The sequence below is a fragment of the Somniosus microcephalus genome, chromosome 1, assembly GCF_052327205.1.
Source record: "Somniosus microcephalus isolate GS21.2 chromosome 1, FLI_Smic_1.0, whole genome shotgun sequence".
NCBI lineage: Eukaryota > Metazoa > Chordata > Chondrichthyes > Squaliformes > Somniosidae > Somniosus > Somniosus microcephalus.
The window spans coordinates 248698001-248716856 of NC_140987.1; positions in this window are offsets into that span (position 1 = coordinate 248698001).

Genomic DNA, 18856 nt, shown 5'->3' on the forward strand with positions numbered 1-18856 from the left:
GGATGTGTTGTAAAAGGCTGTAATTATTCTATGTATGCTTATGTACACTACATTTTCGCGGAATGGGACGTGCATGTGTCGTGGGTATGTTAGATAGGTAATTACAGGGGAAGGTTGACTATGGAGGGTCAGAAAAATTTTGCTCACCTTGTAAGAATGATACTTCAAGCAAGTTTTAGTATCACAGGGGGGAGTGTAGGATTTGCAAAATGTCCACATTTTCCCCGAAGTTATTAATAAAAGGGACCCTGCATGGATGTTTTAAAAAGGGTACCCAAAAGATGTCTGCATAAATAATCGGAAACATCTTAAGGAAGCCATCGAGGCCGGACCGGCCAATTAGACTGCATTAATAACAATACAGCTTGGACATCAGGCCATCAGGTGCGATAAACGGCCATCTACAAACAGTTAGTTTAGATTGGTGTAATTATTTAAAACAGCCACCAAAATTGGAACAATGAACCAACCTGATTTGGCGCGCAGCTAAGGAATAGAAACAACGGGTATAACTGCAGGCCCCAGGTAGCAATCTAGGTCGCTTGCTCTCTGGCGCTGGGCCCTCCTCTCGGTTTCTGGCTCACTCATGCCCTGGCCTCGTGGCGAATCTCTCCTCGATCCCCGCGGTGAGATTTCAGCAGCGAAGTACTCCATACCAACAGCCGAGGAGGAGAACGAGACCCGAGTCCCCCGTCATCTGGGATGCCCAGGCCGAAAAGGGGGCGAGACGAATTCGAGCAGGTAGACGAGACGAGTAGAGACGAAGAAGACGATAAAACTCGATAAACTAAGGGCAGAGCGGGGCAGCGAAAAACGTATCGATAAAAAACCCAAGCGTCGAGTTATATGCTGCCGCTTGGGAAGACGAGCATCTTGTTGAACACTGTAACGCAAGTGCCTACGCTACGACGAATAAACTGTCGTTCGATGCATGGGTAACAAAATCTAAACAACAAAGACTGTTAACTGTCCCATAAATATAACGTTACCGCCGCCGACCGCCTGAGGGAGAAGAAGAGGAGTACCCATCGGGACGAGACGACGACGGTACCGGAGGAGAAGAAGGTGCGTCGCAGTAGCAGCTCCTGCACCGCACCCCTGAAGACCACGTGGCGACGGGGTACCTAAGAGGACAGAGAACCAGACCTCAAAATCCGCATTTCGTTAACAGTTGGCGCTGCTTTGGATTGGTGAGCTTGAATTCTGGCCCCGCATAGCTTAATCTAGTTAGGTATAGGGGGTGGGATAAGGATAAGGGGATTGTTAATATAGTTTGTTTTTCCCTCGATGTGCCGTGTGTTCCCCATTCCCTGTTTAAGTGTGGTTATTTTGTATTTGCCTGTATTTTATGCTAGTAATTTCTCATAAGACTGTGTTATTCTCTTTTAATAAAATCTTGGTTTTCTTACATCCAAACCACCTGTCTACTCGAGTCTTTCTGTATCGCCGCCTGTACCTAAGTCCGGTGTCCAGAACCCAGGGGCGTGGGAGCGATTCGAACCATTCACAAACAGTCAGGGGCATAACTGACTGGGCGCACGCGCCACACCCGCCACCCCCCTTACAAAAGGGTAGAGTGTTGCACAGGAACAACTGCAAATTGATTGTGATTTCATTTAATATTCAAAAGCAGCTATTCACCATGACACAAACTGATACACCATGACCTCTGATATAACATATTTTGTTATGGTGTCATCACTGACAGGGAAACATATAAAACAGCCACTCTATATCTAAAAAACACACACTTTCTGTACGGCTACCAAAGACTGTTATAGACGGGCTACTCTATTATTTTTTCGATGCAGGCTGACACTAACAAACAGCAAAGTAATTACATTTTTACTCAATGTCATAATAAATTAAAGGGCACTGTAAGAAGTAATTTATTTAATTACTCGAGTCAGAAATCGTGCAATTGGTCGTTATGTGCCATGTAATGAAATAGAAATGAGCGGTGATTCATATGTTTTAGAATTTGAAACAGTTAATGTGCTGGTTTGGCTGATTGTCGATGCTGAATTTTTCACATGCCTGCAGCCTAAAAGCAATCGTAAGGCTGCTTATCACCATAGTATGTTGCAAAAGATGCACTTCAGCATGTAGAATTATAGAATCACAGAAACTTACAGCACAGAAAGAAGCCATTCAGCCCATCGTGCCTGTGCTGGCTCTTTGAAAGAGCATTCGTGCTTAGTCCCCCCCCTTTTTGTCTATAACCAAATAAACACACAAACACATGTGTTTTGTGGAAAGATTAAATAACTCAGATTGTCTGAGTTTGGGCCGACAGAAATGCACCTTGCTGCTATAATATATACCCCAAAATATTTCAATCATAGAATTACATAAGAGTCTACATCACAGAAACAGGCCATTCGGCCCAACAGGTCCATGCCAGTGTTTATGCTCCACATGAGTCTCTACCCACTCTATTTCCTTCATCTCACCCTATCAACATATCCTTCTATTCCTTTCTCCCTTGTGTTTATCTAGTTGCCCCTTAAATGCATCTACACTATTTGTCTCAACCACTCCATGTGGTAGCGAGTGCAACATTCTCACCACGCTCTGAATTCCCTATTGGAATTATTAGTGACTATCTTATATTTCTGGCCTCTAGTTCTAGACTCTCCCACAAGTGGAATCATTTTCTCTACATCTACCCTATCAAACCTTTCATAATTTGAAAGACCTCTATCCAGTCACCCCTCAGCCTTCTTTTCTAGAGGAAAGAGCCCCAGTTTGTTCAATCTTTCCTGATAGGTATAACCTCTCAGTTCTGGTATCATTCTTGTAAATCATTTTTGCACCTTCTCCAGTGCCTCTATATCCTTTTTACAATATGAAGACCAGAACTGTGCACCATATTCTACTCTGAACCGTGACTGCTAAGAAGTTCATATCTCAAGAAGTGTTACCAGAAAAATACTGATTCAACAGAGCAGAATTAAGCAGGTTTTGTTAAAGAGAAAGGGGGAGAAATTCAGTATTGCCCCATTTGGGGTGCAATTATTGGCTGGGCGCAAAGATTAGCGCCTGGTGCTAATTATCGCCTCCGACTGCAAACTTGGCTTTTATCGTCCCTTGAAGTGATTGGAGCGCTAAATCAGGCGCTACACACCTGTCTTAAGGCGTAAAGGCCGAGGAGCGAGGTGCTACCTCAGAGCGCGGGTGAAGCTCATGTGATGTCAGTCAGCAATGGAACACAGACACACTGACCCTTAAAGGGGAGGGTCGATCTTGCTATCCATCTACACCCTACTCATTGCAGCCTTGAATCTCGGCCTGGAGAAACCTGTACATCAAATCTGTTGGAAAGAACAAAGGAGAGGCCCAGGGAAAGAGCTCAGAGTGCTGCCCCTATATTCTCTTTTAAATTGACGCAAGGAAGATCAAATCAGAAAGAACCTGCAAAGTGCTGCTCAGTACCCAAAACTCCTCAACACAGCTTTGAATATCTCCTGCAGTCTCTCTCTCTCACTCAGTATGCATGGTGCAAAAATTTCGCCGACAATAAAGGCAGGAAGCGGTTGCCTTTAAATAGCGCTCCCCCAGTCCCTTCCCAACTGCAAAACGCTCCCCTCAACCTGTCGTTGCTAGCGGCAGGCGGTAAAACAGGGGGCGCCACTCAATATCCAGTCCGGGGCCTTGCACACTTGACTGACATTACGATCTGCCGGCGCAGGAGATCGTGGTGGTAGTGTTAAGCGCCGCCGCAAAATGTCTAGTTAGTTTTGTGAGCGGCGCAAACATCACTGCGCCCGGGCACTAGTTGCTTTGCGCCCCATTAGCATCCTCTTAAGGCGCTAACGGGAGGCGCAAACCAACCGAATTTTTCCCCCAAAATATCTTATTTCTGACATTCTTTATTTGGTTGTGAAAATGCTGTGTCAACCTCAGAAAACTGAGTTATAAGGAACGGTTAGAAAAGCTTAGACCTAGAAATGATGTGACTGAGGGGGGCCTTATCAAGGTATATTAGATACTAAGTGGAATGGAAAAGGTTAATCTGGAGTATTATTACAAGTTAAATCATGACTGCAGAACAAGGTACAAACTAGTAAAAGGCACATTCATGTCAAATGAGTAAGACTTGGAATTGTTTTCAGGAGTAGTGGTAGTGGAGACACAAACTTGGCGATTAATTCAAGAGGCAGTTGGAAGCCATGATCAATGGGACAGTAGGTTTCCAGAGAAAGATGAACTAGCTAAACTGAATGACCTCCCTCATCTGTGCATATCTTTGTGAAGTCACAAAATTGAAGGTCCAATGAGACCCAGGAGGCATCTGTGAACCATGAGTCAAAATGGCCAATTGGGTATTTTCAACCATCTCCTCCCAAATCCTACTGATACTGCAACTCAAATGCACCCAAAACACAAACGTTCTTATCCACTGCAGATATAGATGCCTCACTGTAGTGTATGTAACGTTCCACCTTTAAGAGAACTATTTTAAGGGTTGCACTACTTTATCTTGGCTACTGTATGCTGTAATACCGGTGGTGACCACACCGGTATATAAGTGCTGTGTAAGGATTTATTGGGCAGATTCGCCCTGACCTTCGAATAGTAAAGTCCTGTTAAAGTTACTCTTGTAGTCTGTGTATTAATTCACCATATAACCCACAGACTTTACAGTGGCGACGAGTTCGATCTTACCCTGCGGCAGCGATACATCTGAAGCAGTTAACGAGCGTCGAGAGGAGGCACCCGCCCTCGTCATTCTGCTGAGAGAAGACTCGAGTCTGCAGAGCAAGGAAGAAGGAAGAATTCAGACACGAAGCCTTCCATCAGCAACAGGCAGTGATCGTCCCTTCTGCTACGGTGGTGAGTGAGCCGATCAGCCACGAGAAGCAAGTCGGCCACGTTGATTGTGAGTAGGGGGAAAATAAAAAAAAAGAACGGAGGAAGGGCGGTGAACTCGACCACGGTCGGGGGGGGAAAGGAACCGGACAGAAGTTGGGCCCAGAGGCGCTGAGACTGGGGCAGCGTGGGGCACGGAAGCCGCGGTGCAAGCGGGAATGCAGCCGGTGTGAGAGACCGGGCTACCAGCGGGAACGCAGCCGGTGTGAGAGACCGGGCTACAAGCGGGCTGGGAGACGCAACAGCATCGTGAGACAGCTCGACCGCGACCGGCGAAAGGCTGGGCAGCTACCGAGGCCGCGAGGCGCTGCGACCGGGATCGTAAGGCGCGGGAAGAAATAAAAATAAGAAACCGTGGAGAACTCAGCCGCAGCCGGGGGAGGAAAGGACCGGACTGCGAGAGGGCTGGGAGGTGCGATTGGAAGCTGCTGAGGGAGAGACAGAGCCCGAGCGAGCGGGAGAGACAGAGCCGAGCGAGGGAGACTGAGGAGATTCAGCCAGCGGCTGGAACTGGTCGCCGTCAATGGGTTGTCCCCAGCGCCGGTTGCCCTGCCGAGAAAAGGGAACAAAGAACGCACTGAAGCCGGCGCGCAGGCTGCGAACCCCGAAAGCCAGCGGTCGTCGCCCGAGGGAAAAGCTTACCCCTCCCGCCAGTAGGCGGAGAAGAAGACAGGAGCAGGAAACCGCCATTTTGAAAGTGGGCGGGGAAGAAGACAAGCGCGGGAAACCGCCATTTTTGGAAAAAAAAAGTTAAAGAAAAATTTCGTTGTTGTTTCTCAGGAAGATTGTGAAGATGCCTAAGCGTGGCAACATCAACGAATTCGATTCTGATGTGGAAGATTGGACCACGTATGTAGAACGCATCGAGATATATTGTAAGGTCAATAAGATAGCAAATTATGATAAAGCTCTAACCTTACTAAACTCAATGGGTGCGAAGACATACGGGTTATTGAAGCATCTTCTATCACCAGCTAAACCGACGGATCAGTCTTTCGCTAATATTGTTGCTGTCCTGAAGGATCATGTGAACCCCACACCGCTGATGTTAGCGGAACGAGCTAAATTTTACGGGAGAACGCAACTAAAGGAGGAAAGCAACGCGGAGTACCTGGTTGAACTGCGTAGGCTAGCAAAATACTGTCAGTTTGGGGTAAATCTGACAGAGGCACTGAGAGACAAGTTCGTGTGCGGGATGTCGAAGGAAGGAACACAAAAGCGACTGCTCGAAGAGAACGATCTTACACTTGATAAGGCTGTCCTTATTGCAGCATCGCACGAAGCTGCAGCGAGAGGCACGCCGGAAATGCAGCTGAAGACAGCGGTACTCAGTGTGGATCAAATGACTTCGGGTACAACGAAATGTTACCGTTGTGGGAAGACAACACACGACCAGAACCAATGCTGGTTTAAAAACCAGGAATGTAGAAAATGTGGCAAACTTGGTCACATAGCTAATGTATGCCGGTCAGGAAAGAAGACCAGCAACAATAAGTCACCGCAGAAGAAGTACAGAAAGGTACATAACGTGACTGTGAAGAGTCCAGATGAACTGAATTCGGATTCAGACCCCAACAGCAAGGAACTGGGTAGTCTGAGGATTCACAATGTGAGTAAAGAAGCTGACCGACAAACTATCTGGGTCACACTGCAGATTGCAAAAGTCCAAGTGAAGATGGAAGTGGACACCGGATCGGCGTTGACGGTCATGAATAAACAAGATTACAAAAAGTTATTCAAACATATTCCCCTACGGGATACGGAGATAGTATTGCAGACATACACGGGGCATAAAGTATACCCCATTGGAAAGATAATAGTCAAGGTGAGACACAAGGGCAAAGATCACCAAGGAATGGACTTATATGTACTACCCGAGGGAGGTCCACCACTTCTGGGACGGGAGTGGATCAGGAAAATAAAGATAGACTGGCACTCACTAAACACAATGACGGTAGATTTCGGAAAGAAAGATGTCAAACCTAAACGGTTGTCCAGAATATTGGACGAGGCTAAAGAGGTATTCCAGCAGGGACTGGGAATACTGAGAGGAATTAAGGCAAAAATCAAGATTGCAGAACATGCAAGCCCAAAATTTTTCAAAGCCAGATCGGTACCTTACGCGATACGACCTGCTGTGGAGGCAGAACTGGAAGAGCTTGAACGTGCAGGGGTACTGTCGAAGGTGGACTGGAGTGAGTGGGCCACGCCCATTGTTCCCGTCATGAAGTCTTCATCAAGTAACAAGCCAGGGGGACCGGGGAAGGTCCGCATCTGCGGAGACTTCAAGATCACAGTTAATCCGGTGCTTCACACGGTACAATACCCGCTTCCGCGGATTGAGGATATCTTTGCTTCATTGTCTGGCGGGAAACACTTCACCAAGATAGACCTGGCACAAGCATATTTACAGATGGAGGTCGAGGAAGAGTCACGCCAGTATCTCACAATCAACACGCACAGAGGCTTGTATCGATATAATAGACTGGTTTTTGGAGTAGCTTCGGCTCCAGCAATTTGGCAGAGGGCCATGGAGCAGGTCTTACAGGGTATTCCAAGCACTCAGTGTTACTTGGACGATATCCTGATTACGGGAGAAGACGAGGAGGAACACCTCACAAATTTGAAACTGGTGCTCACCAGGTTGAAGGAATATGGCCTTCGAGTTAATCGCCAGAAATGTGAGTTCTTCCAGAAACGGATCTCGTACTGCGGTCATGTCATTGACCAAGAGGGGCTGACAAGTCACCTGACAAGATCGAAGCGGTCGTGAAGGCCCCCGCTCCAGAAAATGTATCACAGTTGAGGTCGTTTCTGGGGTTGATTAATTATTACCATAAGTTTCTGCCAAATCTATCCACGGTGCTGCATCCGCTGAATGCTCTGTTGCGGAAAGAAGTACCATGGAAGTGGAGCGAGGACTGTAAGAAGGCCTTTCGCAGAAGCAAGGCGTTGATTACCTCTGAGGAAGTGTTGGCTCACTTCAACCCAACGCTACCTCTTCGTCTAGCTTGTGATGCTTCCCCTTATGGTATTGGAGCTGTACTCTCACACAAGTTACCAAATGGCTCGGAAAGGCCAGTCGCATTTGCGTCCCGATCATTGACCTCCGCCGAGCGAAATTATGCTCAGATAGATAGGGAGGCTCTCAGCCTTGTGTGGGGAGTAAAGAAATTCAATCATTACCTGCAGGGCAAGAAGTTTACATTGCTGACAGACCACCAGCCGTTGGTGTCCATATTCAACCCTAACAAGGCCGTTTCCACTATGACAGCACAAAGGCTACAGAGGTGGTCCGTTCTACTAGGGGCACACCAATATGACATCGAATACAAAAGGTCCAAACAGCATGGAAATGCTGATGGGTTATCGCGCCTACCGTTGCCAGTGGAAGAAGAGGCGACTACAGTGGACCCAGTGAAGATGTTCCACTCAACCATAATGGAATGTCTACCAGTAACAAATTCCATGATCGAAGAGGAAACAAGAAATGACCCGACTCTCTCACGAGTCTACGATTTAACGGTGGAGGGATGGCCAGTACATGGCGAACCAATGCTGCCAGCATTTTCGCACAGAAGAGAACAGCTGTCAGTGTGCTGAGGAACCTTGATGTGTGGATCTAGAGTGGTGATTCCACCCAAACTCCAGCAGAAAGTACTAAAGGAGCTTCACGAGGGGCATCTGGGTGGAGTGAAAATGAAGAACCTAGCCAGAGCGTTTGTGTGGTGGCCAGGTATTGATGGAGACATCGAAGAAATAACCAAGAGCTGTCTAGGATGCCAGAAGGTCCAAAACGTGCCACCACAAGCTCCTCTGCATCCATGGGAGTGGCCCTCATCTCCATGGCAAAGGGTACATATCGACTTTGCTGGTCCATTTATGGACTCAATGTTTTTAATCGCGGTGGATGCACACTCCAAGTGGCCGGAGGTAATAAAAATGTCCTCCACCACCACGGAAAAAACCATCACAGTATTGAGGACCATATTTGCCAGGAATGGGCTGCCGGAACAGATCTGTTCTGATAATGGACCGCAATTTGTGTCCGAAGAATTCAGGAAGTTCTTAAAAAGCAATGGGGTCAAGCACTATACGTCCGCCCCATACCATCCCGCCACCAATGGATTAGCTGAAAGGTTTGTCCAGACCTTCAAGAAGGCCATAAAGGCCATGGGTAATGAAGACATAAATCTACAACATAAGGTAGATAACTTCTTGTTGGCGTACAGGAATGCAACACATGCGGTCACAAACCAAACTCCCGCCATGATGTTTTTCAATAGAAGAATAAGATGCCGGCTGGATTTGATTAAGCCAAACGTCAGAAGGGACGTAGAGAACCGGCAATTTCAAGGCATGAATGAAAGGCCAACTAGATCCTTTCAGATAGGTCAACAAGTTTTGGCCCGGGACTACCGTACCGAGAAATGGCAGCCGGGAACTATTGGAAAAAGGCTAGGACCGTTGATGTATACCGTGGACATTGGTGAAAGCATAATAAGGCGCCATGTTGACCAGATCATAGAATCATCCACAAAGGCCCAACCTACTCCACAACTCTATACGTCTAATGTTGAAGCAGAGATACCCAGAGCATCTACCTCCGATCCGGTAATACTGGAATCCGATGAACCTGAAACGGTCCTTCAAGCCGAATCGACCTTGCCAGAAGAACCTACTACACCACCGAAAACGACTACACCACCGAGGCGTTATCCGGACAGAGTCCGGAAGCCTCCAGAGAGACTGAATCTGTGAACTGTTTCACATAAAGTTGTATATATGTTAAGATGTTATATTAATGGGAATATATATATATTGTTAACCTAAAAAGGGAGGATTGTAGTGTATGTAACGTTCCACCTTTAAGAGAACTATTTTAAGGGTTGCACTACTTTATCTTGGCTACTGTATACTGTAATACCGGTGGTGACCACACCGGTATATAAGTGCTGTGTAAGGATTTATTGGGCAGATTCGCCCTGACCTTCGAATAGTAAAGTCCTGTTAAAGTTACTCTTGTAGTCTGTGTATTAATTCACCATATAACCCACAGACTTTACACTCACCACCTCAAGATCCTCTGGGAACAATTTCTCCAGGCTGTAAATGTAATGCATCAGACACTTCAAGTTCTCATCTCAATGAGCTAGGCTTCCCACAACTAATTCCTGGATCAACACTTTACAATTAGCTTCAAGAAACCAGAATTCAAGTTCTAAAGCTGTGCTAATAGACACTTTGGGCCTTGAGATACTTTGACTGGTTGTCATAATAAGCTGGATAACCCTGGCCTGGTTAAATGTTCATCCCTAGAACCCAGACCTCCCCAGTTTGAAGCTAATCGCATGGTGCTGCAGACAGATATTCATTTATTTATATTCTTTGTCTCGTTCTATCGACCTCCCTTTTCACCGTTGCATACCTAGCAGGAGTGAAACAGTGGGCACTGCATACCTGACGTATTTGGCAGGTTTAGTGCAATTGTCACAGTTGATAGTGGTGAGAACGACGCAGCTGTAATTGTTGGCACAGATGGTACAGCTGGTATCCTGTCCTTAGCACAGATGGACCATGTGTCACAGAGGGCATCAGACCACAGAACCTTGCCAGTAAAAAATGATTAGCCTTTAGAAAATTTCTTTACAAACAAAAAAGGGCATGTTTTGTTTTTACCACATTACCAATGACATGACACGATTTGAGATTAATATAGTCCACGTTGACGGAGGCTTCACTAGATTGTTCCCAAAGATTTTCATATTTTAGTGAGATGAATAAAGGCTCCTAATTAATGTGACCTCATTCATCTTTCTATGCACCACCGTTATTACCGTGTCTCTAAATCTGTCTTTGAATCCATATTAACACATAACTGACACAAGGATAGTTCTGATTCAGCTATAAGATTCCAGTTCACTGACGCACTGCTCGTTCATTTCTATTATTAGACAATTAATTACCCAAACATAACATTTAAACAGAAAATCCTGATCCAAATAGGGAAAATATTTGACAATTATTCAATCTTTTTTACACTCAACCCATGAAATATAAATATCCCTCCAGTGGATTTCCAATAAACAATTTTAGAAGTCTCATCACTTTTTGTGCATGAAAAAGCAAGATACCCTGGCTATTCACAACTCGGCAGATTCGCCAGACGTATACCGAATCTCTCAACATCACTGGGTTCAGCTGCACCCCATCCAGCAAGTGCCCACCTAAACATTGCTTTAAAAAAAACTGGGTGTGAAATGAATGAACAAGTTGGTATTTTTAGATATTTAATCAAATACAGAAAAACATTCAAAAAGTAATTCAGAGCCTCAAACATGACCCCAACTATTTCTTGCGGCACAGTCAGTTGAATCACTCATTAAAAACTTTGAATATCAAAAGTTTTTAATCACAATATAACTTTCTCATTCTCACATTGATTTTGAAAGGATCAGTAGCAAATTCTTTTAACAGAGATGAAAAGGAAAAACCACAAATGATGGATAGGTAAAATAAGAAGAACGAATATGGTGGTGAATCTTTGGAATTCTCTACTCCATGCTCAGTCGTTGAGTATATTCAAGACAGTGATCGATAGATTTTTGGACTCTATGGGAATCAAGGGATTTGGGGATCGGGAAAGTGGAGTTGAGGTAGAAGATCAGCCATGATCTTATTGAATGGCGGAGTAGGCTCAAAGGGCCAAATGGCCTACTCCTGCTCCTATTTCTTATGTTCTTATATTGGAAAAAGGCAGGTTGTGGATTTGTGTCGGACGCTTCATACGAAAGAACGATGCAATCCCACCCGAGACATTATCCCCTTTCAGCTGCTGATCGACCTGCTATACGTTTCCAGCATTTTTTGGTTTTATTACTGTTATGGCATTAGAAATATATGTTGATGGGGTGAGATGAAGTAGAGTGGGAGGATGTTCATGTGGAGCATAGACACCGGCATAGACCAGTTGGGCCGAATGGCCTGTTTCTGTGTCAGCCGTGGCTCAGTGGGTAGCACCCTCACCCCTGAGCCAGAAGGTTGTGGGTTCAAGGGACTTGAGCTCAAAAATCTAGGCTGCAGTGCGGAGGGAGTGCTGCACTGTCGGAGGTGCTGTCTTTCGGATGAGATGTTAAGCTGAGGCCCCATCTGCTGGATGTAAAAGATCCCATGGCACTATTTCGAAGAAGAGCAGGGGAGTTATCCCTTGTGTCCTGGCCAATATTTATCCCACAATCAACATCACTAAAACAGATTATCTGGTCATTATCACATTGCTGTTTGTGGGAGCTTGCTGTGTGCAAATTGGCTGCCATGTTTCCTACATTACAACAGTGACTACACTTCAAAAAAGTATTACATTGGCTGTAAAGCGCTTTGGGACGTCCGGTGGTCGTGAAAGGTGCTATATAAATGCAAGTCTTTCTTTTGTACATTCCATGTAATTCTATGATCTGAATATTGTTCTTTTTCTGTGTGTCCTAAGTCTCTCTTCTGCCTTGCAACCACTGATGGTGCCTCATATTATGAGCTTAAACCCTTTGAGTGTATTATATTTATAGCATCCGATCAGAAAGGTACCTGGATATTTTTGAACTGATATTTCTCTCTATTGTTATTTTTGTCCTCTCTGCTGGTTGCCTCACACCAGGGTATTCAAACTATGGACCACAGGCCACTCCAGGCTCTCAAACCCTGGCAATCGAGTCCGGGAAGCCCATGTAATTCAGTTATATTTGCGTCTATATTTTTTACTCACTTTTTGAATTTCATGGGTCTGGAGGTTTGGCTAGGGCTGGTGTTAGTGCTATTGCCTCACTGGTGATTAGGTCCAAGAGCTGTTAGTATCCAGAACTGGAGATATAGGAAAATTAATGGGGACATTAATTGAAACTTTATATGGTAGACTTACCAGACCCTGTGCAGTGCCAGCAGGACCAGACAGCTGCATGAGCATGGCATACATTTTGCCTGCAAAGCTTACCATGCAGGATTTTATGAGATCAGCTGGTTACCGCACTTCCGCTGAGCTCCCTGAAACAGTTTTAGCCCAGGAGCAGGGAGCTGGATGATTATCAGGGTGGAAATGGAGCAGCAGCTCTTAAAGGGACACTAATACAAAAGCAAAATACTGTGGATACTGGAAATCTGAAATAAAAACAGAAAATGCTGAATATACTCAGCTGATGAACAGTTCTGATGAAAGACCATCGACCTGAAACGTTAACTCTGGTTCTCTTTCCACAGATGCTGCCTGACCTGCTGAGTATTTCCAGCATTTTCTGTTTTTATTATAGCTCTTAAAGGGATACTGTTCACAGCTCGAGAGGAGCTGCATTGACTACTTGCCAAATTAAAACGCAAATACTGCACAATGAGGGTGAGAAGACACAACAGTAGGATTGTTCCAAGTGAGGTTTCTTCCCTTAATGGGCTACTACAGGAAATTCTTAAGAAATACCTGGGTGGAGATGACAGAGCAAGTGAACACAGTTTCCCATGTCCCTAGGTCATAGGAAAAAAATGAGGAAAAAAATTCAGTCCTCAGTAAGATTACCCAGAATTTGCCTACTCAAAGTATATGGGCATAGTATAGATGCCTCATTGAGTTTACTCTCAATCTGGTGCAACCTCACTGAGGCACATTGCAGAGTACTCGGGAAACCCATCCACAAGCAAACTTTTACAGTTGTTGTCACTTGTACCAACACTGGTGCAACTCGGTGTCCATAGCTAAGGACAGAAAGATCACTCACTGCTCCCTCTGACCTGAAAATGTTTGTACGATTGACTGCTGCATGCAGTGTACTAAAATGGCCGATGAATGTGCTATAAAGTTCTTAAGTCTTTTATAGTTTGTCACTGGCTGAACTTGATAACAAATGTCACAGCCCTGAAATTGTTTCTATTGCACATTAGTTGTGCCCACAAATCACACTGCCAACAGAAGCTAACTGGATGCTGCATGTTCATGGACTCATGGTGAGATATAGAGTGGTCACATCCGGTGTCAATGTATCTGCCCTTCCAAATTCATAACCCAACACAGGCAGATACAAAATCACTTCCATTCCAAGAGGCATGCACTAAAACCCAGTATCGACCAATCATTCCTACTCCTTCCACTGGGGAAGCATTTGAGACAAGTAGGAGAATAGGTTAGGAGCAGGAGGCCATTCAGCCCCTCGAGCCCGTTCCGCCATTCAATTAGATCATGGCTGATCTGTATCTTAAATCCATTTACCCGCCTTGGTTCTGTAACCCTTAATGCCCTTGGCTAACAAAAATCTATCAATCTCAGTTTTGAAATTTTCAATTGACTCCCCCCACCCCCCAGTTCCAGATTTCCACTACCCTTTGTGTGAAGAAATGCTTCTTGACATGCTCCATAACCAATTGGTAGGCTAAGAACCACTAAACACACCTCATTAAAAAGGAAAATAAAATGGTTGCACTTTATTAAACATTGCTCACAGAGAGTTCACTTATGATGGAGTGGATTACAGTAACAACAAATGAACAGATTGCTGCCCATGGAGATTGAGGTAGGGCAGGGGACAATGTGTTGCACATGCACACCATGAATCAGGCATTTAGTTGAAGATCTCATTGATTGGAGCCTGGCATAACACTATTCCTGGCTGTAGCTTGGGTTCATCAGGCATCCCTTCCAGCTCAATCTCAGTGTCCTACTCTGCCAGTGGTTGAATTGAACCATCTCCACCGTATGCAACATGGTAATGTTTCTCTGCATGGAGAAAATGTGCAGCAATCAGCACACTACTCTGGCAGATCTTTCCTGCAAGCCCCCTCCAGAACTCTCCAAGCATCTAAACCTCTGTTTCAACATGCCAATGGTTATGTTCCACCATGATCCTGCTGAATGTATTGGCCTCATTATATCATCATTCACCTCTTGTCTGTGGCTGTTTCTGGACAATCATGAGCCAGGATAAAGGAGGCCGTCCTCGATCACTGAGGTGCCAACCCCCCAATCTTGCTTCCTTCAAGTAATGGTAGTACGGTGGCATAGTGGTTAGCACTGTTGCCTCACAGTGCCAGGGACCCGGGTTCAAATCTGGCCTTGGGTGACTGTCTGTGTGGAGTTTGCACATTCTCCCTGTGTTTGCGTGGGTTTCCTCCGGGTGCTCCGGTTTCCTCCCACAGTCCAAAGATGTGCGGGTTAGATTGATTGGCCATGATAAAAAAATTGACCCTTAGTGTTAGGGGGGATTAAATACGTGGGGTTATAGGGCTTGGGTGGGCTGGCTGTCGGTGTAGGGACCGGGTGCTAGGGTTTGGATGATCAGCCATGATCTTGTTGAATGGGCCGAATGGCCTACTCCTGCTCCTATCTTCTATGTTTCTATGATGGATTGTGTATAATATTGTGTGTATGGTTACAGACCACATGCTCATTGGTGGAATGGAACCCCTTTCTGTTTATGAAAGTCCTAGGCTTGGTGGTAGAGGTGAGGATGGCTACCTGTGTGCAATATATGAAAGAAATAACTTGTATTTCTATAGCACCTTTCACGACCTCAGGACGTCCCAAGGCACTTTACAGCCAATCCAATGACGTATTTTTTTTGAAGTATAGTCACTGTTGTAATTTAGGAAACGGGCAGCCAATTTGGACACCGCAAGATCCCACAAACAGCAATGTGATAATGACCAGAGAGATAACACTTCCTGTGTAATAAGGTCAAGTCAAAGTCTACTCTCTAGCTGCTTGAAAACCTTGCTGACTTAATGAAACAAACAACTGTAGATGAGGCCCTTTCCCCTCCTCTCTACCCCACCCGCCCTGCCCCCATCTACAAATCCCACAGGTGGCTCCTACTGTGTCCGACAAGGGAAGCAATGTTGGAGACTCAGAGGGTGAATTGACCTGGAATTCTCTTGTGCACCTTCTAGTAATAATAATACTGACAAAGGTCTGAAAGCAGATCACCCGTACACCCTCTCAAACCATCAGATGATAACTATTTTTTTTTAAAAAGGAAGAAAATTAAAGATTGTGTGAAAGTGATGAGAATATTTTGTATGTAAATTTATTTTTATAAGCTGAAAGGTAACATTTTAAGAGTGATGTATGCAAATTCCATTCTCTTGTTAAAATTCTATTGCCTAGAAAGCTCGCCTGGGCGCCGGAAGTTCCGCCCCGGAAGGAGCCGATTGCGCCAGCGCGATATTCAGTTTCAGCGCCCCAAACGGAAGCAACGTGCCGCAGCGCCACATGCTGTGGCACGGCGTGCTGCAGTACTGCAGGCCTTCCTCCCCTCCTTAAAGAGGAGGGGCCTGCACCAGCGCGATCAGAGATCGCGAGTGCCGGCAAAAGAGCCCGGCACCGAGGAGAGGTGCCGGGCTCTTGGGACACAGCCGGCACTGCCCGGGGGGGCACAGGAGGCCGGGGACGGCGGCGCGAGGAGGTGCTGGCAGGCGGCCAGCAAAAAAAATGGCCGCCCCGCACCTCCCCTTTAATTAGCACCACTACCGCCGCAGGTCGGCCCCCCTGAACCGGTCGCAGATTGCGACCGGCGTTACAGCGAGGGACGCGACCCAATATCGCGATCGGGGTGGTAGCCGGGCGCTGCGCACACCGATGATGTCATCGGTGGCAGTGCAGCGCTACAGGCTAACGCCGCCATTAGCGCACCGCTAAATTTCACGGGGGGTGTGGCCAGTGGCGCTAAAGCCACTAAGTGCCCTCTTTGGGCGCTAACTGGTGGCGCAGCCCACCGAATTTCTAGGCCTTTGTGTGGTAACTTTGCATCTCCGACATCAGATGCCTATTATGTTGTTGGCCTCAAACGCCAACTGTTCTTCATTACCAGCAGCCTCCTCATCTTTGCAGTTGTTACCTTGCTGTGACATTGGCTATTTCTCACAAAATAAGACAAGGGTGAAAAATACTTTGTATATTTTGTACAATATAACAGATGGTTAGGGGATGAAATGCAGATGTCCACTGCAAAACTCTAATGGTTTGTGGCTCGTTTGTGCCCAATAATAACCACAAACCCCTCCTGTAATTCCTCCCAACCATCTATTACTGTATGCTCAAACACAGTGTTTGGAAATGTAGCATCCTGGCAGACTTGATTGAAATCAGTCATGGAAGATTGAGGACAGTCTCTTGGTGTGCTCCAACGTGACAACGTACAACTGATCAATCCCTTCATGTTGTCATCAGTTACAGTGGACCATTATTCCTGAACTTCCAACATTCTGTTTCAGCTAAGACTGTGCCTTTCACAGAAGAGCCAGCAGAGCAATTTTATGTTCAGTATCTACGCTCCAAAGAGGAAATGATCAAGTGCACAAAAATGCACAATTAAAGCTCGAGGAGACAATTTACTGACCAGTGAGATTGCTTCAGGGATCGAGGGACCAGGAAATGCCAGGTTGTCCCACTTTGCTGGTTCTCTACTGGACTCTGCACTATTTCCCGTCAGGCTTTCTGGGCCAGCATCAAATGCTCTTACACTCAACAGGCAAAGAGCTTCCTTTCCAAAGTCAATTTCATGCTGATGAGCTGTCAGTCATTTTCCTGATTTTATGCATGGACCGCACTGTGTGCTGAGCCTGGCCTTTGTAATGGGTGGTACTGGCTAGACACGGTCTGGCCTTATATAATGGGTGGTAACGGCTAGACACGGTTTGGCCTTGTGTAATGGCCAGACAGTTCTGATGAAAGGTCATCAACCTGAAACATTAACTCTGTTTCATTCCCCACAGATGCTGTCTGGCCTGCTGAGTATTTCCAGTATTTTCTGTTTTTATTTAATGGCTAGATATGATCTGGCCTTTCAGGAACATTTTCTTCAAGCTAAACTGCTAGAATTTTGATTACCCAAAATGTACAGCACAGAAACAGGCTATTCGGCCCAACAGGTCCATGCCAGTGTTTATGCTTCACAGGAGCCTCCTCACATCGTACTTCATCTAACCCTATCAGCATAACTTTCTATAATTCTCCCTCATGTACTTATCTAGCTTCCCCTTAAATGCATCTATGCTATTCACCTCAACTATGCCCTGTGGTGGTGAGTTCCACATTCTAACCACTCTCTGGGTAAAGAAATTTCTCCTGAATTCCTTATTGGATTTATTAGTGACTACCTTGTATTTATGGCCCCTAGTTTTGGTCTCCCCCACAAGTGGAAATATTTTCTCTACGTCTACCCTATCAAACCCTTTCATAATTTTAAAGACCTCTATTAGGTCACCCCTCAGCTTTCTCTGCAAAAAAACTGAAACTTAAATTGTGAAAAATGGGCACCGCATTCAGTGCTCCTCTATAAATGAGTTTTGTTTCAGAGGTGAAGAGAAAAAGAGATGTCAGGAGCATCATCTGCAGCAGCGGCTGTGTGTCCACATCTGACATTTTCTATTGAGCACCATTTACAGATTCCAATGCTGTTCCTTGGGACTGGGGTAAGAGAAGTCCCTTTGCAGACTAATGTTCACCAGTAGGCAGTGTGTCAGAATTGTGTCCGAGTAATGCCAGCTGTTACATGCTGAGCAGCAACCTCCTCCACAGAGGTTGATCAGTCAAGGTCACAACTACCACCAACTTCTGTGCCTCCAGGTCCTCTGAGGCTACCACTGAGGTATATCTAGAGCATTAGTCAATCCACAGTGCACAGATGGATTAAGCAAGCCACCAATTCTTTGTTCACCACTGGCTCATGGGTCTTCATTGCTGCTGAGGTGTCTGATTCCACACAGATCATTAGAAATGGGACTAAGCACGACTGCTCTTTCAAAGAGCCAGTACAGACACGATGGACTGAATGGCCTACTTTTGTGCTGTAAGGGGGCGATTTTCTCAGCCCCGAGGAAGCGGATATGAAGGCGGGACTGCCAGGAAAATGGCAGAATTTGGGGGCGGGTGGCAAACCTTGGAGGAGGGAAGGGATTAAAGCCTATTAACTGCTAACAGGCAGAAAATAGGATTATCCCGTTTTTGCCCTCACAA